This window comes from Rattus norvegicus, chromosome 17, assembly GCF_036323735.1.
Source record: "Rattus norvegicus strain BN/NHsdMcwi chromosome 17, GRCr8, whole genome shotgun sequence".
NCBI lineage: Eukaryota > Metazoa > Chordata > Mammalia > Rodentia > Muridae > Rattus > Rattus norvegicus.
Window position 1 is genome coordinate 32,343,050 of NC_086035.1, and position 26,520 is coordinate 32,369,569.

Here is a 26,520-nt window from a genome sequence, read left to right on the forward strand (position 1 = left end):
TTTTTTTTTTTTTTTTTTTTTTGCTGAGGTAAGTACTAAATCATCATCTTGGAATGTCCTGACAGTTCACATATATTTATGACTTATTTTGACCTTTAATTCCACACTTGCAGATAAAACAAATAAATATCTACCCCCACTTCCCCACACACAGTTTTTTTCAGTATTGGGGTTTGAACCTAGAGCCTCATGCATATGATATAGGCAAGCACTGTCTCATTGGGCTTCATCTCTAGCCCTAAGTAGGCTTTTTCAATGCAAATTAGGAGCTGGTTTATATTGTATTATTTCTACACATGCTTTTTTTTAGAAAATAAAGAAGGAATACTATAGCTAGAAAGTTAACATGTCAATTTTATGGATTTATTATTCTCTTAAAAATTAAGTAGTCATTTATCCCATGGAAAGTATCTATGTAGCTTTCCACTATGTCAGGAGAAAGTCTGAAAAAATGTTTTTACTTTGTTTAGCATATGTATACATTCAAGTTCAAGTATGCTACCCACTCCCCTCAGCAGACCAAGATGTTGTCATTTTGGTTTTTATATTTTTTATTTTTTATTCTTAACTTCTCTGGAATTAAGAACTTTCTGGTAGACCTAAAGCCTATTGGAAAGTAACATGCCTCAAAAATTGATGTCTACTTTCCTGTTTATTTAGGTCAAAATTTTTAGGCAGAGTCATTAGGCTTTTTCACTTCTGTTACAGAATAGGAAAAGTCTGTTTTCTTTGTATGAAATATAGGTAAATGTCTTTTTGCAGAAAAGTCTTTCCTATCAAGTTCATATAAATATAATTATCTTAGAAAAGAAACCAAGGTCTTTACTGATGTTATTAAAAGTAATGTTTTCTTTTGCTTTATGGTAAAAGTTGATAATTCCAATGACAGTTTAAGAAGTGATTGTGGCTAACAGCATGGTGTTTATTAAACATTGCTACTATACTTGGCAGAAGTAGTGTTACTGTGTCTGAACGTCTTTATATATTCAGTTGACTATGCTAATTTCCCTCTTTTATGCTTGGCTAGTCAGGTACCAACTGAGAAATGGAAACAATGGATCTTTGTTAAGGTCTTTATATTTGCCAGGGGAATTAATGTGGTTTTAAAGAGCCCCTCTGTTCAAATTGTATAAAGGAAGCTGTTTGAATTTTCCCTTTCCTTTATGATTAGGAAAACACAACAACCAAGAAGTATATGTGTAGTAGCTCTTTTCAATCCTAAGACCCTAGGTCAGCATGCAAATGGAACGTTTTGTTATAGTGATAAAGGGATTAGGATGCAGAATGTTGATTCATAAAGAGAAGAATAAAATAAGTAGACAGTGCTTTAAGGTACAATTTATTGTTACCGTGGTTGTGTATCGTGTTTAAACTCCAAGTTTGTGTATGTTTTATTAAACTGTGTTCAGACTGGGGGTGTAGCTCAGTGGCATGGTACTTACATAGCGTGTGAGAGGTGCTGGGTCTGATCCCCAGCAGTAAACAGAGATCCATAGTGACAGTGCAGTATTAGGAGTTAACTTAGATCTTTAAGAATAATGAGGTTGTTTTCCACAACTTAAAAGTCTCATGCATTTAGACTTTTTTCTTGCATTGTTAATATTTTAATGTCATTTCTGGTTGAAATAAAGTTCTTTATAGTTTTAATTGATATATTGCTTCAGTGGTTACTGTGAATTTAAAATATAATCTTTTAGCCAAAAGAGAATTCAAATGTGTAGCACATAGAGGGGCCTTGGTCGGTTAGATCCTCCTCCTCCTCTTCAGTCCAAATTGCTGACAAAACTGATTAGGTCAGGATTTCCTGGGACATGGGAACCAAGTAACTTGACTTGTATCATGACAAGTTAAGAAAGACAGGTGATATTTATAATGGTCTCCCCCTGACCCTTAGAACTTTCAATAGGCCTCCATTCTGGTGTTCATGGGGACATTTTGTGTGAATTTGCCACTTTTCTGGTTATAGAATGAAATTTGTAGGTAATAATTTCTTTTCAGAGCTGAGGACTGAACTCAGGGTCTTGTACTCACAAGGCAAGTGCTCTGCCACTGAGCTAAAACCCAAACCCCTCGAGAATGTCCCTTAACTGCATATTATTATTACTATTATTATTTTTAAATGCCTGTTTAATGTTTCTATTACAAGAAAAAGAGAAACAAAGTGCTTGGTCCTGAGCACTTGCAGTCCATATACTAATGGCAGTGTGTTGCCACCTGGAGCATTTTGGTAATATGCTTGAAGGCTGGTGGCTCCTCATCTAGCACTAGTGGTATATTGCTGATATCATAATTTTTCTAAAAAATATTTTATGTATATGTATGCTTTGACTGCATGGAAGTGTGTGTGCTGTGTGCCTTCCTGTTGCCTATAGAGGCTAGAGAGTGGAATTGGAATTACTGGGAATTAAACCAGATTCTTTGCAAGAGGAACATGTGTTCTTAACCACCGTGTCATTTCTCCAGTCTGTGTCATCATTCTTGAGATGGTCAAATTTGTAATAAAATACTACTCACCTTTTTAAAGTCACACACTTTGCAATTCATATTTCATGTCTATGTAAAAACCAAATTAGAGTCTAGTCTCAGACAATACATTGTTTTACCCATATGACTTTTCAGCAAGACTTCTAGTCATAATGAATTCAGGATAGCCTTAGGTTGTCCTGGATGTCATGAGTCCTATATCATTCCTGATTTCCATCTACCAGTACTATTAGTATCCCATTGATGTGACAGCCAAAATGGTTCCACAAATCCCTAGATTTCAGTGCTGGGAATGAAGGCTGTGAGAGCCAGTGGTTAAGCCCATGAGAATTACTTAGTTGTGCTCCTTTCAGCAGCAAGTTAAGAGCTTTCCCTGAGGCTGCAGAGGGAGAGCCAGTCGCACATGCTTTCTTCTCTGTGAACATCATCCCTGTGTGAGAAAGCAGCAGCACATGTAGCAGGTCAGAAGCAGCAAGGTCACCTGGGCCCAAGTGGGATTCAGGAAAACATATTCTTCTGTCACTTAAACATGGCCCATTTCCCACTTGATTTATATCCTCCCTGTACTTGGCAGCCCATTGGAGTCTTGGACAAGAGGACTTTGACCTCAGGAAGTACTGGGTAGGAATTCTACCTTGACTCTTATGACAAGAGCAACCTTGAGCAGAAATATAGAGTCCTAGTCCAGGGTGTTCTCATCTCTGAAAATGAGACCGAAGAAACAACACACAACTGAGAACTGAGTTTTGTGTCAGAGGTAGTGAGTGCCTAAAGGTTGGCCATTTGTCCATCTCTCCTCCCTTCCTCCCTCCCTCTCTCCCTCTCTCTTTCCCTCCCTCCCTTCCTCTCTCCCTCCCTTCCTGTTCCTCTTGCCTGCCTCCCTTCCTTTCTTTCTTTCTTTCTTTCTTTCTTTCTTTCTTTCTTTCTTTCTTTCTCTCTCTCTCTCTCTCTTTCTTTCTTTCTTTTTTTCTTTTTTCTTTCTTTCTTTCTTCTTTCTTTCTCTCTCTCTCTTTCTCTCTCTTTCTTTCTTTCATTCTTTCTTTCTTTCAATAGTGGGTTGGAGAATAATTTGAGTATCTCCCATCCTTCTTAACAACAACAAAAAAACCAGGCAGGCAGCAGATGGGGTAAGGTTCCATCAATGATCTAGAGCCATATCAAAGCCACTTCTTGCAACTAGTGGAATATGGACTGAGAAGCAACTATTTTAAAATATGAAGTATGTTTCCAAGACTCCAAAGAGAGGTGTAGTTTCTCATTCTGCAAATGCCATCAAAGTGAATGTGCTTTGTAAGTGTATTTGATGGCAAAGGCTCCTATCAGGAAGTTCAGTATGAGCAGACAGTAACTGCAGTGGCTGCCTTGCTTGGCTTCTTGTGCTCCATCCAGATCTGCTTAGGATTTCTTAGGGTAATACCTAGGGCATCTTTGCCTTGAATAGATTCCTCAGTTGTTTATGATAACCACGTGGATTAGGATTTGCCATTATGGATTAGAAAACTTCTGCTTCAACCATTGAACTGAGAATGGGGTCCCCACTGGAGGAGTTAGAAAAATGATTGAAGGAGCAGAAGGGGCTTGCAATTCCATAAGAACAACAATACCAACTAACCAGAGCTTCCAGGGACTAAACGTCAACCCAAAGAGTACACATGGACAGACCCATGGCTTCATCTGCAAATGTAGTACAGGGTGGCCTTGTTGGGCACTAATTGGAGGAGAAGCCCTTGGTCCTGCCAAGGCTGAACCCCTCAGTGTAGAGGAATGTCAGGGTGGGGAGCAGGAAGGGGTAGGTGGTTGGGGAGGGAGAATACCCTCATAGAAGAAGGGGGAGGGGGTTTATGGATGGGAAACCAGGAAAGGGGAAAACATTTGAAATGTAAATTAAAAAATCCAATAAAAAAGAAAAATAATAAACAGAAGGGTATGAAGATAGAAAAAAATCATTTATGTAAAATAGTGCCAATAAAATATCTCTCTTTGTAGGACTGAAAAAAAACTTCAGCTTCAACTATAAGGTCTCCTGCATTTCTAGTTGTCTACTTTGTATCTCTACTTGGAGTGCCCTTCCTAAATCTTACATGATAGTAAAATATAACACCCATAATTGTAAGCACCCTCCTCTTCCACTCCCAGTTCTGTTACTTGCTTTACTTTGGTTCCTGTCACCCAAGCCACAAACATCAGTTTCCTTGAATAGCATTTTGTTGCTTCTCCCTCTGAACAGCCAGTTACCTAGTTTCTGTCTCTCCCCTTTTCTGCTTGTGTTTTCTTTAACTTTTCCTTGAGTCTTTTTGGATTTAGTAATAATTACTGGATTTAGACTTTGTGCACTATGAGATTATCATACAGCTATGAGTTTATTCTCTTAGGGCAGTAGCCTGGGTTTGTAGTTTACACCCTGTAACCTAGCAGTCTGCAACCACACTGTCATGTGGTTCCTTGGCCATGTATCTGTCTCAAGCCTTGACCACAAAGAACAATTTACTGTCTTTTTGCCTACCTTACTTTTCCCAAGTGTAGCACATTGTTGCTTATGGATGCTGTCCTCCCTCCTAAAGCCTGGCCTTTTATTCTCTTACTGTACTGTTCTTCATAATTCAGTTCAGTTTTTGTCCTCAAGGAAGGCATCAGTGTCCCTCTCTTCTTGGCCGTGTGTCTTTGTCTACCTCAGTACTTTGCCAGGGTTGGAATGAATGGTTTTCAGTTTAGTCTTGTGACTGGATGCTAGCGTCCTAAAATGGGCTGGAAAGATGGCTCAGGGGGTGAAGTCTTTGCTGTGAAATGTGAGAGAGCCTGAGTTTGAACCCCAAGATCCTACATAAAAGCAAGGCACAGTAGTTCATGTACCTTAATCCCAGAACTCTTATGTGGAGGTGGGAGTCAAAGCATGGAGACTCCATGGAAGCTCACAGGCTAAAACCAAGGCTTGCATAGCAGTGAGCAGCAGAGAGTCCTTCCATCAAACAAGGTGGGAGCAAGGATTACTTGTCTTCTGACTTTCTATGGCCCCCACACCCCACAAAACAACTCCAGGATAACTGGGACTTGGTGCCTCTGCAGCACTGAGTTAGTTGAGCCATGGCAGATGCGATAGTCACTGTTGAATTCTTTAGCACTGGAATTATCTCAAGGATACTTGGTTGTTGAAAAGAATAAGGGTAAACATTCTCTCTCTTTTTTCTACCTTGAGAATGAACCTCTTTATGTCACAATAACACTTTTCATTTCAGGATGGAAGCTATGTGACTACTGTAGAGTGGTTTTAGATTTCTCAGATGAGACAGCTAAGGAAACTAAAATATAAGAGTGGATTTTCATCTAGGTTTTTTTTTGTTTGTTTGTTTTGTTTTTTTTTTTTTTGAGACAGGGTCTCTATGTCATCTTGGCGTCCTGGAACGGGCTCTGTACACCAGGTTGGCTCAAAGTGCTGCCTCTGATAAAGTACTGTGTTGAAGCTGTATGCGACCACTACCTGGCTAGTTTTCACTGACAGCTTTAAATTACACTTGGTTTTGGAAGTAAGGTTTTAAATAGGAAGGGTGAGCCCACTAAGTTGGACTTTTGTCTGAGGAGAGCTTTCTGAATAGGTAGGTCCCTGCTCAAGTTGTCTCTAGTCTCAGAGCCTTGTCACTTAGTGTCTCTTATTTTAAATTCTCCTCTTTTGTGGACATGGGTTTATTTTCCCAATAAGAAAGTTGTAGGACTGAGGAGAGAACCATCTTGAGTAGCTGAGGATCTGATTTCATGGATACCAGAGGATCTTGACTTAGATGCCAGGTATTTCTACACTAATCCAGATGCTCTGCAGGGAGCCCATTACCAAGGACCAATTTCTTGTGGATCTTGTTTTCTAGGACCTCAGAGACTATAAGGGAAGTGATTTACAAATTAGAGTATTGACTGTAATCAAAAATCTTCTGTCATTTAGTACCTGTCATGATTTGAATGAGAACAGACCCTATGGACTCACACATTCGAATGGATTCTGTACCTGAAGGTCTAGTTGTCAGAAGTGAATCCTCCTATTTGTCAGCTTTTGTTGTGCAAACCTGTTCCTTAATGTAAAGTTATTGGTTAAATAAAAATGGCTACAGACAATTACTGGAGGAATTAGAAGTAGGTGGGTTTTGAGTTACCTGGTTCTGGGAGAGAGGGAGAAAAAGGAAGAGAGAAGAGAGGAGAGAAGAGGAGGCTACCCTGAGAGGACATGGACAATGAGCAAATGGCCAGGAGAAACCTCAAGTATTTGGGGTACACCACTGGGGAAGTAGCTAGGCCAGGAGTTAGAAAAGTAGATTAGGGCTTGCCCTGCAGTAATTATTAAAGCCAAATAAAATAGCTATAGTCTAAGACTCATTCATTTGTAAACTAGACAAGGCTAATTTTAAGTTGGTAGAACTGGGAAGGACTAGGAACTATGGCCTTATCGCAGGCGTGTGTGTCACAGGGTTGGGGGTGGCTTTGAGGTTTCAAAAGCCCACATAATTCCCAATCACTCTTTTTGCCTCATGCTTGTAGATCAAGATTTGAGCTCTCAACTACTGGTCCCAGTGCCATTCTGTCTGTTGACTGTCATGCTCCCTGCTATGAAGGTTATAGACTCACTCTGTGACACCGAATCCCCCAGAAAGTCTTCCTTCTATAAGTTGCCTGGGCATGAAGTCTTATTAAAGCAATAAAAAAGTCACTAATGCATGTGTTGAAAACCCATCTGATACCAATTTCTTGTTTGTTCATTTGTTTGTTTGTGATGGGGTCTTGTTGTATAATTCAGCTGGTCATCAAATCCTCTTTCCTTAGCTTCATTAGTGCTAGCATTAAAAAAGCATGAATCACCATGTCCTCATAGAACATTCCCTTTGAGTAAAACAATGCCAGCTTGAAAAGTCATTGCTCAGTCATTCTAATGTTGATAGTGTTGTATATTGTCTCTCATAAAAAAGAAGCAGATGCTGCCTGGGGTTTAAATGTTTTTACTGTAAAAGTTGGTCATATCATCCTAGAAAGAAAGAGCTTCCTTCACTTCTCATCAGTCTTCACTGTGGTAGAAGTTCCAGTTGGTCGAATGAAATGTTGTATAGCTGACACTGCTTTTTACCATGAAACAGGCTTTTTTCTCTTCTAGTTTCTGCTCCTCCTTCTCTTCCTTGTCCTCTTCTTGTTGGTGCTGCTGCTTCTAGTTTGCAACTTATGTAATGACTGGATACCTTTATAAGGAACAGCTTACTTGGACAAGAGTCAGGCCTGTGGCTGTGACTGATAAGGGTCACAGATAAGTTAAATGCATAGAACTATATGAAGAGAAGAGAATAAGACTTGTTTCCCTAGCAAATCACAGGTCTTAGACTCCACCCAGACAAATAGGCTACAGATGAAGCAGAATTTGATGGCCTGGAGAGGCCTTTCTTTGGTTTGAGACAGGAGTGCTTTCCCAGATGGCCGGTTGGATCTTCCTCCCTGTTTCACTGCTGATAGACAACCCTCTGAACCAATTTGTTAACTGTTATGTTTATGCATGTGGCTGGTGAACGAAAACCTCTGATGAAAAGTGATGGCATTGTAATGTCTATAAATCAGAAACAATACAGGGTAAAGTATAAACACATGGATATTTAGAGGGCAGAAGTCAGTTCAAGCCTTCATCTCAATAGTCAATCCTAATAAGTGGACCTAGGTAGGTGGTTGCCTGGTTTTAAGTTCTTGCCTGACTAAATGGATCCTTAAAACCTGACAAAATGGATCGTTAAAAAATTAAATTAATAAAACAATCTTCAACAATGGTCTTCAGTGTGTGTCAGAGCAAATGCTTAAAGGTAGCTGGAAAGAACACCAAACATAAAGCTGAAATTCTTGTAGCATGTTCAATTTATTATGAGAAGACTTGCTAGTACATTGTTTCTGTAAGTAATTGTAGAGGCTTGTTACAGATTCCACCCTATCCAGGGGGTTTCAGACATTCAGGTGTTTTAATGGAAATCTCTAAACAATGCCCTTGGCCTTATTTTGGCTAAAGTGAATAGACAGACTCATGCCAGGTTCCATTAATTGGTGCTCTTGCCTCTTCTAAAGGATGGGCTTGATCTTTGGTTGCAGTAACTTACACATCTGTAGTAGTTCTTGAATTGTTGCACAAACAATATTCTAATAACATTATACATTAAAACATTGCAAGATTCACAGTTTTAAAAATCAGCAGCTGTTTTTCTACATCTCTTTTTTTATTTCTGTCTATACACACATTTGTTCTATCTTCCTATGTTTGCTGTGCATGCATGAGTGCATAAGTGTTTATGTTCATGTGTGTGATTGTATGTGCACACGAAGAGCAGGAGTTGATGTAATGTGCCTTCTTTGATTGCTCTCCACCTTATGTATTGAGGCAGAGTCTCTTACTTGAACCCAGAACTCAGTGATTTGGCTGGTCTTAACTAGTCTGCTTGTCCTGTGGATCCTTTCTCTGCTTTTTGGTGCTAGGATTAAGGTGAGCTATCTTACCTGTATGACATTTATGTGTGTGCTGAGGACCTGAACTTCATTTCTCATGCTATTATGGTAAGAACTTTATCTACTTAGCCATCTCCCCAGCTCCCACACTTAATTTTATAGGACAAAAGTCATTACACACATTTAATATGGATCTTCCTACCATAGTTAATCTAATCTAGATACTCACAGATGTGCCTAGAGATTTGTTTCTGTGATGATTTTGAGTTGACAATCAAGATCAAGTATCACAGCCCCAGTTTTTCCTGTCAGCTTGACACTTAAACACCTTTTGTTTCATCCATAACCTCCTACCTGTCTTCACAGGCTTTCGGCCATTTCATAGTGCAATACACATTCAGCTCAGCTTCACAAGCCCCTATAGTCTTTAGCAGTTCTATCACTGTTTTCAAGTCAAGAGTCTAAATCTCTTCTGGGATTCAAGGCAATTAATGACTGGAGAAAGAATGGAGCCTTAGGAAGGCAAGATAAGAGCACGGTAAGACTGGAACCCAGCAGGGCACCGCATCACTCGGAGCTCCATATCTGGAACCTGGCTCTAATGGTGGAAGTATCCGGGCTCTGAAGGCCTTGTGCAGCCCCACCTCTCCAGCTCTTCTGTCTGAAGCACAAATGACCTCTTTCTTGGACTGATTCCATTCCAGGCCTGCTGCTTTTCACAGCATCCATCCATTGTTTCCACACCTCCAGTGTTCTGGAGTCTGCACTGCAACTTAGGCTTTATTTTTACAGATCCATGGAGTGACCTTCAGGGCCTCTTTGTAGAGCCACCAGCTGTGCCACACACCTTCTGTCCTCTGTGGCTCTTCAGGGTTTTGGTATAAGATTCTATGATATCTTCAATTCTTTGTAGCCATCATTCATTCCTACAAAATCAGCACCATATAAACATTGGCAAGCTTTGTTACCACTTGGGATGGAGCCTTGTCTCCTTAGACCACTGTATCTTTGGCCTTTGTGTGCTAACCCTGAAGAAACACTCTCCCAGATGGTATTTTTGAGAAGGAAACTCAGCACCATCTCAGTTTATGTTTTGTCCTTTCAAGTGAATTTGCATTTTCACAATTTTATGCGTGAGATATTGGATCTTTTCCGAAGTGCACTCTTCTTGGATCTCACCTGGTATCTCTTCAGTGACATTAAACTTTTTGTAGATGTTTACTTGTCTATACTCTAAAATCTTGAAGAATGCTTACATACTTTCCCCACTAAACTTCATGTTTGCTTGTTTGTTTTAACCTTTCTACTCCACTTTTTGCTCTCACTGTAGATCTACACGAGAGCAGTGAACATAACCATGACTCAGCTATTGTGTTTTGAAGTTTCTTCCAAAAAACAAATTATTCCACAACTTTCAAATTCAACCTCATTCAAATTCTTTTTAAATTATTTCTTCTATTTTTTGAGATTATAATATAATTATATCATGTTCTCTCTTTTCTCTCACCAAATCCTCTCATATATTCCTCATTGCTCTCTTTCAAATTCAGTCTTTTTTTAAAAAATCAAATTCTTTAAAAATTTTTAAATAAACTTTATTCTATAAAAAGACTTACACATAAATGAAAACATGACACACCAAAATTAACCAGGCCCCAAGTTTATGTAACTTGGTGAATCTCTAAATGGTTAGAAAAAAACATTCAGAATGGAAGTTGTGAAGCTTCACTTTAAAATGTACAGTTTTGGTATCAAATATATTTTATGCATTTATCAGTCCAAGTCTTAAAGCATGGGAAGATTACTGCCAGAATTTTTGCCAAAATATTACATAGACAGCTCCTAGTTCATTTTCTGGATTAAAATTAAGATTTTTGTAGTAGTCTAGGAAAAATGGTGGGGCAGAGGAGATGGAAAAATTTGTACTGGTTTGTGTTGTTTAGAAATTGAGCTGACAGTGTTTGCTAATGGGTTGTATTTCCACAATTAAAGTAATTAGGTAATCAAGAATGAGTTAGTAGTAAATGCCTTTGTCATTTGGATAAATGGAGATGCCATTTTCAGAGGAAACCGAGGTACTTTTGAGGAAAGAGGTAAGTGGGCAGTTAGCATTGGGCAGTAGCCATTAAGTACTTTATGTTTTAAAAGATAGAGTTTTGATGTATAACCAAGGGTGATTAAAACTTGCAATCTTTTTGCCTCAGCTTCCTCAGAGCTAGATTATAGGTATGTATCATCATGCCTAGACTCTGTGCAACTCTCTCTATATAGTCTGTCCTTTTACATATGGAATTTCATAGTTATTTTATTTCTTTCTTTGAAGATTTTATACATCAGCACATTATATTTGCATCCTTTCTATTTCCATCCTCCTTCCTCCTCCAGCCCTTACTGTTTCCCTTCAGAATTCCCTTGACCTCCTTTTTAATGTTTATTTTACGCACACGCATACATGCACGCATGATGCACGCACACATGAGCAACTCTTACTGTCCAATTAGTGTTGACTTTATTTTCATCCCTTAGTGTTGGTGTCTTTCCCTTAAAACAAACCCAACAATCAACTAACTATAACACGAAACTGGTTTTCATTCTCTCAGCAGCCATCGACTCCCTGTAGCTCCTTACCTAGGCCTGAAAACTTGTGAAATTGTGAAGATGTTGGCGTGTGAGAAGTGTGGCTTTTCATGTCTTGTGCTGGCAACCATATTGTAGGAGAGTCAGTGAGTGCAGCTCCCTATTCTCTCTGAAGACACTGTCGGCAGCAGCTGTCCAGGTCCTCAGTCTCTTGCAGTCTTTTCGCCCCTCTTCCACAACATTCCCCAGTTTCCCGAGTGATTGTTCCTCATGTCCTTTTTGGGACTGGACGTGGAGTCACTTATTCTCCACGTTCTGACCAGTTGTGGGTCTAATAATATGTCTGCTGCAAAAGGAGGCTTCGTGATGACGGACCAGAGCTACACTTTACCTCCTAGATCCTTCTGTTCTGTTTCTACATATGACTTGGAGAGGAAGTCCTTAGTGAAATATGCTTTCTGAGGGTCTCCAGCTAGTTGCAATGGATTAAAATTCTTGGAAAAGGAAATCTTGTTTATTTGTTATTTTACAAATTCTCAGTAACATTTTTGGATTTAATACAAGGGTTTGTTTATTTTAGATTTTTGTTTCAAAGTGACAATGCTTATGTCTTAATTCATTCCACAAAATAGCAAATTACAAAAGCAATAAGTTATCAATAGATATTTTGGTAATGTTATAATACAGCTCTTTCGTGATGTTTTTAATGAGAGAAAACTGAAAAATTCAAGTTTTTATTTATAAAAACAACGCTTTATAGCTTTGTTTTTCAAGCCACCTTTGTTTTCTAAAGGTTTCCTTTTTTTGCTTAGTTAATGTAAAAGAAGAAAAGACCAAATTTATCAAGAAAATATGGAATTACCACAGTGGACTTACCTTTCAGTCAGGAGTACAGCTGAGAAAATATTCATTCTGGTGATTCCCTTTTTTGCAGTGTTAGTCTCTCAGGAGATTCTAGTGTTTGGCGTGGGTGGGCCATTCTCTTTTTATTAAGAAGATGCCTTGGTATTTTCGAGTATGCTTTAGTTTTTCACAATCTCTGGCATGTCTTGCCTGTGCACTTGCCAATCCAGCTGTTGGGTTCAGTCCTGTGTCCCTGAACAGTCAGCCAGCTGCTGTCATTCAGACCATAGACCCAGAAGAACTGCATGATCAATCCAATAGAAGCTAATTTGTGTTTCCATGCTGGTCCTTTTCAGGATTTGTGTTATTGTATATTTTCAGGGTTAGTGTGTTAGATGGAAGACTCACCTTAAATCTTGTTTCCATTTCTAAATGATGATGGTTTAATTAATTGGCTTTCGGCAGTTTCTATTTATGTTGCTATAACAGTAAGGGCAGGTTGTATGTATGTATGTATGTATGTATGTATGTATGTATGTATGTATGTATAAATCATTGAACCTTTCAAACTTGTTCTCAACCTTCTAATGCTATGACCCTTTAATATAGTTACTCATGTTGTGCTGATCTCCAATCATAAAAATCATTTTCATTCCTACTTCATAACTGTAATTTTGCTACTGTTATGAATTGTAACATAAATAGCTCTGTTTTTTGATGATAACTCCTATGAAAGGGTCATTGACCTACAGGTTGAGGCTTCAGACCAGGGTACCATTAAATTCTACTTCCTGCCTTTGAAGGTGTTCTTTGACAATATGAAAAATACTTAATAGGAAAAACAAAACTTTAAGTTTAGGGTGGCTGTGTCATTGAAAAGGATTGACTCACTACCCAGAAAATTGAACCCTGGGCCCTTCACATTTTGGATAAATGCTCTGTCGCTCAGTCATGTCTCTAGTTCCCAGAATAGGATTCTTTATCTTGGAAATGTAAATAAGGTATTTGTAGACATGTTGAAAAACTGTTGAAACTAGTGAATTTGTTGTATGTTGTATATGCAAATGTATGTGTAGGCCGGGATTTGATGTCAAGTTGTCTTCCTCTACTGTTCTCAGCCTTAGTTTTTTGAGACATGGTTTCTACTGAACTTGGAGCTCACCGCTTGCTTAGTTGGGCTAGTCAGCTAGCCCTTGAAAGCCTCTTGTCTCTGCCTCCTAGCACAGGGATTACAGGAGTATTTGGGATATTTGGGATCTGAACTCAAGTCCACTTAGTTTTCAGGCAAGCACTTTATCTACTGATGCATTATCCTAAGCACTGAATTTGAGTTATACATTTCTTTGTGCAAGACATGAAGCTATCTTAATATGAAAGAATGATATTTAGTAAATCCCATGTTTCTCCTTCCTTCCTCCTCTTTCCTATCTCTCCCTTCATGCCTCCCTGTGTCTCTCCCCGTCTTCTCTCTCTCTTTATACCTTTCCTTTATTTCTCTCTTTCCTTCTCTTGTGTGACAGTGTGATGCTCTCCTGAAACATGTTGTAGGTCTCTGGGTGGTATTGAATTAGTGACCCTTATTCCTTAGCCTTTCAGTTTTTGTTTTTTAAAAAGCACATTTACAAACATTCATGTCACTTTCCAAATCTTTTGATGTGATAGTTAGTGATATATTAGTCCGTATTTTGTTGAAATTTGAGTACTCTGAGCTTTCAGTGTTTAATCATAGAGCATATGCTTAAAGAGGAAGTACAATTATCAAATAAAGGAAACTGCCCAATGTCATGAGACTAGTTAGCATTATTTTGGAGCCTGTAATTATCTATTACATAATCTAGAACTAAGGTTGGCTCCTACCAACCATAATTAATTGGGATCTGAGGTTGCAATCCTAATTTGGACATTTGCTAAATTTGTAAGCTATGTGTCCATTCTTGGCAATGTCAACCTTCTTTCTCTTTCTCCGTGGGGGAATACAGAAGGAGGTAATGGAAAGAAAACACATTCTTGTGTTAGCTTCATAATTCCTGAAAATGATCTAATGAAGTGTTGTCCCGTACCACTCACTGTAGACTATATCTGTTTTGTAATACCAACAGCTGACTTATTTCCCCTTGTAAACTGTCACTGTAGTAGGCCACTGTGCTGACTAATATCACTTGCTAACTGTGATGAGATCTAGAATTACTCCGGCAGTAGACTTTGGGGGTGTTTCTCTGGGGGATTATCTTGATAAGATTAATCAAGGTCAGAAGACTCATCCACAGTGGGTGGCACCAAATCTGGGGCTGGGATTCTGGATTATGTGAATAAGAAAGAGAGCTGAGCACACAAGCACTGCTTTCTACTTCTCGACTGTGGATGTGACAGGCTGCTTCTAGTTCCGGCTGCTGTGAGTCCCCTGCCCTGATGGCTATAACCTCAAACTGTGATCCGGAATAAACCCTTTTTCCCTTAAGTTCCTTTTGTCAGGGAATTTTATCCCAACAATAAGAAAATCATCTAAGACAGTCACCTAGATATTTCCTTTATTCTTGATTATCAGAATTGCTAGCTAGGGTTTCTTCCTTTACTATATATAAAATAGAACTCTGTCCTTTTCTTTGTAATTTTAATGTTCAGTCAGTTGAAATTAAATTAAAAAATTTGGATATATTTAAACTGTCTTATGTGTCTCTAGTATCAACTTTTTGAACCCTTCTAAATTCCTGGCTTTGTGTCCTTGCCCGCCCTCTTCCCCTCAATGCCTTATGAAAACATGGAGCCATCTGGTATTAGTTAATGTTATCAGTTCACCATCTGGGTACAGGTGCCTGGAACCTGGTCCTCCTGAAATAGGGATCATCTTCTTGATTAACATTTTCAGCCCTTCCGTCTTATTTTTATTCAAAGCATCTTGTCATAAACTCTGGATTTGTGCTTTAACTCCCTTAATATCTTTCTGTGAATCATTCCCTCTCTTCTTCTTTTGGAAAAAAAATATGTTGGTATAGGGGTAGGTAGTTTTTTTTTTTTTTTTTTTTTTTTGGCTAGTAAGACCAGCTTGAAAGCTATGTTTTCTCTTGTTTGTATTTGATAATATTTTTTAAGTATTGATAAATGGCAGTTTAGTTTTGGAAATAGCCTACAATTCTGTATTTTCATTTTATCTAGCATTATGAAATTTCTAATATTCATTTAAAATTAGTTATTAATTTTACTGTTTTTGTAACTGGGAATGTGGCCTTGTGTACTGGAACTTCATAGAGTATCAGTTTTAAAAACACACCACAAATGCTTAAAAGTAAGAGGTGTGTGTGTGTGTGTGTGTGTGTGTTTGTGTGTGTGTGTAAGTGCACGTGTGCATGGGAAGTGTGCATTCATCTGTGCATGTAAGTTACAGTTCTCTCTGATTGTAAGGTTTCCCCATGGAGCACATCACACTGCAGAAGTGCACTTCTATACAATTAGGAGATTTGGGAGGCCTTTGTTTCATAAGCTTTGCTTTTTATCCTTTTATTTCCTTCAGTATACTGATATTTCACACAGAAATTCGTAGTTATTATGAATTAATCATCATCACAGATAATAATATCGTTTTGCCTTCTACTGTGTCTTACGTAATATTGCTACTTCTTGTTGTCATGATCTTTACTCTGTAGATACCTGATGGGGATTTTCAGAGATGGTGTCTTACACTTTCAGTTTTAGAGGCATGTCCTTAATGAAGAGGTAAATATTAATAATGACCGTCATTACAGATAAGTTAGGCAGATTTCTGTCATTTTAGTTTTGTTTTTTATATGTTCTTGACTAGTATAGGGGTTGGGAGACCTGATTTTGAATATATGTTCTCATTTTTGTGCTGTCTTCCACATTATTTATAGGGTATTTATTCCTTGTGTAATCTGAGAGTGCGTATTGGATTTGTCTGTAACATAGATTGGTTCTCTGGCCATTACTTGCATGGGCTTTGTTCATTGTCCTGTCTGGATTTGAAATTTCTTTGTGCAATGGTAGTTTCTTTCATGTTCATTTTTTTAAATTTTTTTCTCCCAAGTTGCTATAGATCAATCTGGCTTTGAATTCACAGAGATCCTCTGCCTCCTGAGTGCTGTGATTAAAGGCATTACCATTACACTATCTGTAATATATTCTATGTGTATTATTTTAGATAATGTAAATTTTTTGTCCTTAGTATGATCATTACGTTTACTCTTCCTGTGATAGCCACCCACCTATAGGAACAGCATTTTTGGTGTGACTTAGGCTGTTTCCTAGAAGGTATCTCAGGAGCTGCCTTCATAGGAAACCTGATGGAAAGTGATGGGATTGGACACCCATGGAGTGACTCATTTGCATCTCGCTGTAATTCTAGGAATGTATGAGTGGATAAGAGGCAGCACTAAGGCCTCATCCTTCTTGTGCCACCCAAAAGTGGGAACACTGCATGTACTTTGGTGTTTGCATTTTCAAACTGAAAGCTGATTTGCTTTTAGATCTGTGACATCTTATCTTATGTTCCTTTATACCTGTTTTAGAAGGGCTAGGCGACATGGCTAAAATGGTGAATCAGAAGGGTTAAGGTGGACTAGACTGTGTTTATCTAGTATCTTAAAGATTTAAAGATTTTTGATTTAAATATAAAAGTAGGATAATATAGTGAATTCACATAACAATCATATGCTGTGCATGGCTAATATTGTTTTACTTATACTTTTGCTTAATTTGAAGCTCTAAGATAAAGTATTTCACTTGTAAGTATTACAAAATGAATGTTCTTTTAATAGAGAAAGACTATAAAAAGAAATTTTATTTATTGTGTCAAAATATGATTAGTCTGAAATATTACATAATATCTAATCATATTATATATATCTAATACATTCTTCTAGTTATTTCTATCTCACAATTTATTTGCATTGGAGCTCAAGGAAAGCCAGCATACTGAAATAGGTTTCCTTTTTAATTTTGTTTCTTCAAAATTATTGTTGTTGAATGTATCAGATTCGTTTGTCTGAATTAATTCCCCACATTGCTGTTTTACTACTTGCAACTTTTTGATTTTATATTCTATGTTCTTATAACTTGAGAGTTATACTTGAGTTTTTAAAAAATAATTTGCTTTTGTGTGCATGTGTGTGTGGGTGTTCCCACCCACATTATTGCAGAGAACAGAGTGGACATCAAATACCCTGGAGCTGAAGTTAAGGCGGTTATGAGGCCACTTGATGTGGGTGCTGGAAACAGAGTTCTAGTTCTCTGCAGCATGGGTTCTTAACTGCTGAGCCATCTCTCTCCTTCTAAGACAGAGTGCTTTATTCCTCCATAAGTGGTTACATGATATCTGCTCATCTCCCTTCTGATATTTTCAGCCAATGTCTTAGCTTAATCATTGCCTTTCTTTGTCTTGCCATTCATCGCCATATCTTGTCTCTTTGTCTCCTTGTCTGTTAACTGGACACTGGTTGGTTTCATAATGACATTTTCATTTTTGCTGTTTTAACTTACAAGACTCTTGGATATATGTCTTTGTTTCTGGCACATCCACCATGATTTTATTTCTTAATTCAGATTGTTAATTTTATTTTAAGTGGGTTTTATAGATCTTTTTAATTAAGTAATGTTTGTATTATATTTTAAGTTTTGTCAGGTAGCTAAACGTGAGCCTCCCTTCCCTTCTTCCCTATTTACCCTACTGCTGTACGCTAGTGCTAGTGATTGCTTTTATTTTCTCTTGCCAAACATTGCTATTATTTGAATATTGTGTTTATTGAAAAATTCATATTCGGATAATTTGTTAACAGTGTGATAATAAGATGGGTTCTTTGGGAGAAGATCTTGCAGTCATTAATGCAATTATTGTCTTTATAAAAAGGCCCTATAGATTTGCCCTTCTACCATGTAAGTACGCAAGCAGAAGTTCACATTTCCAATTTAGAAAGCTGGACTTAATTAGACCCTAAATCTTTCAGTGCTTTCATATTTGGGCTTTTAAGTCAGCTGATAGGAGAGACTCATTAGATACTCAGTGTGTGATACTTTGTTACATTAGCTTAAATGGACTGGAGACTCCACTATGCAATTCTTTTTAAAGTAGGCTCATTTAGTATCTTTTGCCTGTTTGAGGCATGCCTCTCAGGAAAGTAAAGTCAGTTACCTGCAAAGGCACTCAGAGTTTCTAGATTAAAATAATGGCAACAACTTAGCACATTTTTATCATGAAATTATCTCTTGTTCTGGAATCATGCACAGACTTTTCTATTGCTACCTCTAAAGCTAGCGGTGATTGGGTGATTGGCTTGCTTTTTTATTCTTTATCAATTTTGTGCATCCTAATCCTACTCAGATTCTCTTCAAAGCTGTGTTCAAATGTCCCCACAAAAGAAAATAAAACAAAAACCTCACCTCCTCAAACAAACAAACAAACAAAACCTCTCACTGTGAAAGCTGTGGTGTTATGGTGAGTCACACAGTGCGCCCTTTTGCCCAGACAGGTTTACTTGCAAATGTTCATTGCAATGAGTTAAACTTGTGTGGCAACTTTCGTGCCGTATTTCTCTGATTAAAAACATAGACTCCTTAGTTAATCCTATAAGTTTGTTTCTGAATTTACTGACTGATGTATATTTTCTAGTTTTAGTACTTGGATTTAGATTTTCAGCTGTTTGATAGTAATTTTTTTTAGGTTTCAAATAAAGTTAGAATATCGACTGCTGAAAAGGTAACTGTACAGATGGTGAGCCTCAAATACAGTTATGTTTTAGTTCGTTTAGAGAGTTTATATAATAGGAGAAATGAACCTAAAATAATCAGAAAGTAATAATATTTTTCTAAAATTTTATGGAGAAGAAAGGATTTCTTTTTTCAGAGATGTGTCAGACAGCACATTCTGCAGCAGCCCAGGATTCTGCAAGCAGCAGCTGAAGTCCTATGATTGCATATGACCCATATGACTGCACGCTCCTGGGCATCTGTTTCATGAGTCTTTATATGGTGCTTCAGTTCTGCTAGAAAGCCTAAGCGAGTTAATAATGTGAGATTGTGGAAAGCAGGAACATCTTCATAGAAGCAGGGGAAGGATGGGGAGGGGGAAAGGGAATAACATTTGAAATGTAAGTACATAAAATACCCAATAAAAAAGGAAAGTCTTATAAGAGCAACAATGCCAACCAACCAGAACTCCCAGGGACTAAATCACTACCCAAAGACTATACATGGACTGACCCATGCCTCCAGTTGCATATGTAGCAGAGGATGGCTTTGTTGGGCACCAATGGAAGGAGAAGCCCTTGGTCCTGCCAAGGTTGGACCTTCAGTGTAGGGGAATGTTGGGGGGGTGTGGGAAACGGGGTGGGTGGGGAGGGGAACACCCTTATAGAATAAGGGGAAGGGGATGGGATAGGGGGCTTATGTCCAGGAAACCAGGAAAGGGAATAACGTTTGAAATGTAAATTAAAAAATATCCAATAAAAGAAAAAAAAGTCTTTTATGAAAGTAAAGGGAGAAATCAGTTACTCTTAATTACTTCTGCTTGTCAAGAAGACAGAAATTGTGTTCCTATTACCATGTGTGCCCTGTAGTTGATTTGAGGAATTATAAAATTGTTGAATCAGCTCTTTCGTAGTCTTTTTTTTAAAGGACGATTTTCACTTGGTTTGTTAACTTTTTACATGGTTTATTAACTTATTTTTATTCATATATCTGTGTGGATATCTGGTGTCTGTGGAGGCCAGGAGAGGGCACCGGATCCTTTGGGGCTGGCACTACCTATTGTGAGCTGCCTGGACATGCCTTACTGGGAACTGAACTTGGGTCCCTGGAAGAAGAGCAAGTGCTCTCCACTACAAAACGTATCTCTATCTCTATGTTAACTTCTGAACTCATTATGTTTGTGGTAACTCTTTCCAACAAGTTCTTTCGTTTTTAATTTGGCCTTGCGTATATTGGTTAGGCTCAGCATAGTTTCTGTTTGAGGTTTTAGATATGAAGTAGTGAGTAAAGTCTATTTTTATCTTTAGAGACAATATAGATTGTGAAGTATAAAATAAAGTCTAAGGAGCTATCTGAATCTCAGAATGCTTTTTCAGTTATTCTTTCAATGTCTTACAGTTTTAGCATTTATTTATAATCCTCATTATGTTCATTCTATCTTGTCAATATAATGTATCCAGATCAAATTTAAAATATAAATAAGTACTTTTGTGTTTTTCTTAACTATAAATGCTTAGGAATAAAGCAAACCTTTTCCCCTGTAAATAGTCAGTAGATTTCCTTTTAATAATTTAAATTTTCAATGCATGTATTAAACTTAGACATCGAGTCTTTATCTTTTGAAGTTTCTTGTAAAATAAGTAATTGATGTATTCTGGCTAGTATTTGAAGACTGTAATGGAGTTCTTCAATTTAAACAGTACAAAGGAAATGAAAAAGCATAGAAGAAATCTAATTTTGTGATTTGTGTGATAAAAGCATAGTTAATAGTTTTCTAGAATAGCCTCTGTGAAATCAGCAGATAAATGCATTGCACTAGTTAATTAATACTTACTTGTAATTCCATTTGAGGTTTGATGTTTAATTTTTGTGAAATTTCTTGTTTCAAACTGAGGCTCACCTTTTCTGTTGGTTAGTTAAGTAGTCTTTGTTTCACTCCCCAGTGGGTCTCAGATTTGAAATGATACAGGGACAGTGGATAGGAATAAAGGCAGTTTGGTCATGGATACTTTTTATGGTAAATAACCTATATTAGATATCTACTTTGTGCAGTAGAAAACTCAGACAACTAAAGAGGAGGTAATTGGAAAGAATTTAAACATGACTATTACTCATAAATCATTTCAGAAAGGAAGGAAAAGAGAAGAGAAATGTAGGCAGGAAAAGATGGATGATTGAGACACATTGCCATTTTCTCTGTGGAGAATGAAGTGTGCCTTGAAAGAGAGCCACAGGCTTATTTGGTCAGTTGCCTCGCGATTGCTCACATCTTCCTTGGCTATATAGTTTTAACTTAATGAGACATTATATTCTAAACAAAATCCCTTAGACTTCCAGTTATTGATTTGCGAACTTAAGAAGTACTTGATAACTGTTCACAATGTGGATGAAGAAACAAGAAGGAAAAGGTAGTAAGAGCTTCATGAAAAGATCAGTTTTTATAAGTATGCTACAGCAGTCAAAGCACATGCAACCTGTGGGAGCAAGGTGACAGAGCTACTGTGGAAGTCTCAGAGGAGGGGCATGGATCGAGTCCTCTAGGCTGACCAGCTTGGGGCAGACCTCTTGATGCAAATTGGAAGTAGCCACACAACTTCAGCATTTCTATTGGCTTTTCGGTAATTTTTATTAGGACCATTACTGTCACTGGCCCGCAAAACATCATTCAGTATTTTACACTAGTTCTTAAGGTAAATGTAACTATTCGTAATTTGACATCTGTAGAGGTTGTTCAAACTTTTCTTTGGATAGTTTCACATCTGCAGAGTAGTGCTGGCACTGGTGAGACAGTTAAAGATAGAGGAGTCTGCTGTTCCTTTCCTTTTCCTTTTTAAAATTCATTTTTACACTCCAGATTTTATTCCCTTTCTGGTCTACCCTCCCCCCTGACCTCCTCCTTGCCCCCTACCCCTCCACAAGGATGTCTCCACCCCACCCAACCCATAAGACCTCTAAACTTCCTGGAGCCTCCAGGCTTTTGAGGGTCAGGTGCATCTTCTCTGACTGAACCCAGACCCAGGAGTCCTCCACTGTCTATGTGTTGCAGGCCGCATCTCAGCTGGTGTGTGCTGCCTGGTTGGTGATCCAGTGTCTAAGAGATCTCGGGGGTCTAGGCTAATTGAGACTGCTGGTCCTCCTACAGGGTTGCCCTCCTCCTCAGCTTCCTCCAGCTTTTCCTGAATTCAACCACAGGGATCAGCAGCTTCTGTTGGGAGCAATATCTGTATCTGACTCTTTCAGCTGCTTGTTGGGTCTTTTGGAGGGCAGTCATGGTAGGTTCCTTTTTGTGAATGCCCCATAGTCTCAGTAATGATGTCAGGCCTTGGGGCCTTGAGCTGGATCCCACTTTGGGCCTGTCGCTGGACCTTTAAAAACAGCCATTTTGAGTTTGTGATAGGGCAGATAAGGTGTTAGAAAGGAGTGGTGCTGGCTGGCACACAGGACGGCAGAAGCAAGGGAAGCTGCGGTGGCTCCTGGAGATCAGGAGGGAAGCAGTGTGGCTAGAACTCTCACTTCCTGTAACCAGCACCTTCTCTTAGAAGTTCTGAAATTTGTGGGTCCCAAATCAGATTGTGTAGTCAGCTACAGGGAGATGTATAGAGGATATGTTTACTTTTTATTTGTTGGAATGTTATGAAAACCTGGTATGCTTGATTCTGTTACTTGAACCAGCAATAATTTTACTAGTACTATGACTATTTTAGGTATGAAGTTTGAAATTCCAACCTTGAACACATGAACCTGGAAAAATAAAAACCAAAATCTGCTCTTTTATGTTAGTAATAAATTTCTGCTTTTCTAACCAGACTAGTAGTTTCAAGTTCCAAATGTATAAGAAAAAAATGATGGGAAAAAACACTGAGGACAGATACCTACTGTTTGATTTTAGCTATAGAAAACCACAGTCTTGATTTATGGCACCCCAGTGTCTTATTTCATGGGAGGAGAGTTTAAGAACCAATGAACCTGCCAAGTCAGTACCTTTCCACTAATGCAAAAGTGGTCTCCTATCCGTGGCTGACTTAGGACTCCAGAGCCATGCAGTTGGGGGCATACACAGGACTGGACCCTGAGTAGTCACACCGTGGTCAGGTAGTCTTTCTGCTCCTTGGAAAATGGACTGCATTGTTTATATTTCTTAAATGGCTTCTGAAATGTATATCCTTGCATGGCTCATGAGCCAATTTAGAGTCTCAAGAGGTTTTGTTTATGAACACAGTGACCTTATCAGGCATAGACAATTTCCTGTGTTATTAAGATGTTCCTTGGCAGAATATTATTTTTCTTGGTGAACATATCATGGTATAAAACACGTACAGAGCCAGATGTTTTTTTCTGAGTGAATTAGCTGTATTGTCATTTATCTGTTGCAGATCTTGTTTTTGAGTTTACTGACAGCCACTCCTGTAGTTAGTGACCTGCTTGGATGAGGTCTTGGCTGTCTCTCCTTTTATTCTGACTTTTAGCAGCCTGAGTCATAGCCAGGAAGTCCCCCGAAGCCAACCTTTTAGCTCTTATTTTTATTTCAGGGACACTTTAGGAAATGGTAACTCAGCCGAAAACAGGAGTGCTTGGTTTTTCTATGGAGTGATAAAGATCTTGTTTTGTGTCTCTAGTGTGTTCTTGTTCTATCCTAGAACTCAGTCTGAGGGTGTGATAGAGCGCAGGGATTAAAGTTATATTTCCAGACTCTCAAGGGCACCCTAGTAGGAAAAAAATCCAAAACAAACAAACAAACAAACAAACAAACAAACAAACAAACCCCCAAGCTACTCTGAAGCTTCCTTGGGAATCCACCTCCTGTCTAATATGGAAATCTTGCTGGTACTGGATACCATGGCTTCTCACATCACTTTGTTTCCATGTTTCGTCAATAACTGAAGCTGACACAGGCATAGAATTAAATGACAGTCATTCTTCAAAATTATTTTAGCATAATACTTTTGACAAACAGTAATTTAAAATATTTCAAAGAAAGACTTCTTTAAAAGTTCAGATTATATGATTAACAGAAGTCTATATTTGGAGAAGTTATTTGTTATATAACTTCTCCAGTAGTATGTTAAGTTCTTCACATGTTATTCCAGTAGCGGCAACTTTAGATACTTTTTCTTTGTGATTTAAAAAGTCATTTTTATAGAATAAAAATTTAAAAATGAATTAATATGGTAAAAGAAGATGCCAGACCTCGTTTGAATCTTTTGTCTTCTAGCTCCTAATTGGTCCTTCTTCCTTCCTTTCTCCTCTCAGTGATCTCTGTCCTCTTCTAAGACTAACTCACAGGATTGCAGGCACATTTGTGAAGAGTCGCTGAAGGCTCCCAGCCTCATCATTCTGGTGCTGTAAGCACTGAGTTGACTAGACACATCGTTTGTTCCAGCTGAGAAAGAAAAAGCTAGAGCATGTCTGGGTGTGTTGGCTCGAGCAAAGGAGGCCAGAGTGAAGGTTGCAGGAGCGAAGGTTACCAGTCACAGAATTTATCAAGCTTCTCCCCTAACACTGAGGGAAGTCATAACAACTTAGGAGTAATCAAATGGTCACCAAGTTCCCTGAGTAGTTTATGCTATGTAAACAGTTTGCATTCATGCCTCTTATTGAGGTTTGGAAGTTCCTGTACTATGGTTTTCTGGACATTATCACATCCATATAATTGAGGGTGCAGCATTTTATTTTGATGTCTAGATGGTAGTCGTTTGAGTTGTTGGGAAATTTTGGTTGACATTTTTCTTTGTTTGTTTGTTTTTTTTTTTTTTTCAGTTTTCAGGTGAAACCAAATATCCCAGGACATACTTATGTTTTACTTTTACTTTATAATTTTACCATTTTCTAGAAAGTGTTTTCTTATTCTAAATTAAGGAACCATTGGCTATCTGGTGGGGTAGTTGGATGTAAACTGAACTAGAATTTGGGTGACTGGTGTGTGTGTGTGTGTGTGTGTGTGTGTGTGTGTGTGTGTGTGTGCGCGCGCGCGCGTATAACAGAGCTAACATATGAAGAGAAAATAGAAGTTGGGAGCAGGAAGCTGATGAAAAGGCCACTGTGGGAGTTGAACATGAGAGAATGGTGCTTTCATAGGGAGGGAGGTATTGATGTGGTTTTGGGGGCCTGAGGTTTGTTTTTGTTTCAGCCACTATCTTTGAGACAATAGTGAATCTGTATCAGCAGGCAGGTTTTAATACCCATTTCCAAACAGAGATGTCTCTCTAAGATACACAGGGAAAGGCTAACATAGACTGCCCATATTTGTTCTGCTTCTCATTTTACCCTTGAGGAATGAAGGAATCCCGCGGAGCACTGCCAGCATTAGTTTAGGCTGAAACATATAATTGTATTGGGTAATAAAGGAATTTAAAAATTCCTGTTGTTTTTCCTGTGGCTTTCTTTCACAAATCAGACTAATGGTGAAATACTTTTGCAAGTGTTCCCATTCATCTCTGTCTGATGTAAGAAACCTAGTGCCTTGTGGTTTCATAATTACCAAAGCCCTAATTTCTTTGGAAACTCTTTTCTCTGTGTGTAGATTTTCCTTTTGGCAGCAAAAATGTTTACTCACATGCCATGATTAGCGCTGGCATTCCTGGTCTGGTGGAGGCAACATCTGCATGCTGATGGATTGGCTACAAGTGAGATAATCTTTTCTGTACAGGTCAGCAGACTGGCTGCCAGTGGTCACTTGGATGAGCTATAGAGTTCTGACTGCTTGCTCATTTCTAGGATCATCTAGAATGCATCTGATCCTGGCGGTTTTCATTCTACCCTAGAAAGTACAGCACCATGGCCATACTCATCAAGCCAAGGAATTTGAAAGCACTTGCATGTTTTTGAAGAGTGTTTTCTAGACCTTGCTCTCTAGTAGATGAACAGTATCCCCCCCGAGAGCCAGTGAGACACAGAATCTCTGTTCCACCCTGGTCCTGTGCTCTAGAAAGAGTTGATGTAGGAAAGAAGCTGGCCTGTGGTTACCAGTGTGTCTGCTAGTCTCACAGCAGTCTTCACCACAGTGGAACCACCTTGCAGTGTAGAGGGCAAACGTTTACTATCTTTATCTACATAGCTGGAGGGAGGCAATCTGACTGGCTCTTGTGTGTGCTTTTCTTTTTTTTTAAAAAGTTTTATTATTTATTTATTGCTATTTTATTTATTTTTATATATACTATATAAAACATAAAGTTTGCCACCTTGATAATTCGTGATTGTACAATCAAACCAGGTATGGTGACGTACCTCTCTAATCTCAGTACTTGGTGAGGTAAAGGCAGAAGGACCAGGAGTTCAAAACAGAACTGCATGGTAGTTCATGCCTGTAATCTTAGTATTTCAGAGGCAGAGGCAAGATGATTGCCACAAAGTTGAAGCCATCTTGTCCATGTTCCAGGACAGCCTGAATTGGGAAACCTTGTATTAAAACCATGCCAAGCCAAACATATAAATAAAAAAAAACAGTATGCAATTCAGTGGTAATAATTATCACACCTG

At 38.4% G+C, this 26,520-nt stretch overlaps 1 protein-coding gene across 4 annotated transcripts in view; it reads left to right on the plus strand.

The window, feature by feature from the left end:
* Gmds (GDP-mannose 4, 6-dehydratase) overlaps positions 1-26,520 on the plus strand; it is a 526,680-nt gene that overhangs the window by 39,021 nt on the left and 461,139 nt on the right. Inside the window, exon 1 of one of the 4 annotated variants that reach the window (XM_039095495.2) lies at positions 14,502-14,743. The exons of the other annotated variants lie outside the window; for them this stretch is intronic. The gene's annotated coding sequence lies outside the window, so the exon portion shown is untranslated. Of the gene's footprint in view, positions 1-14,501; positions 14,744-26,520 lie in introns of those variants that run through there. 4 annotated transcript variants of the gene reach the window in all.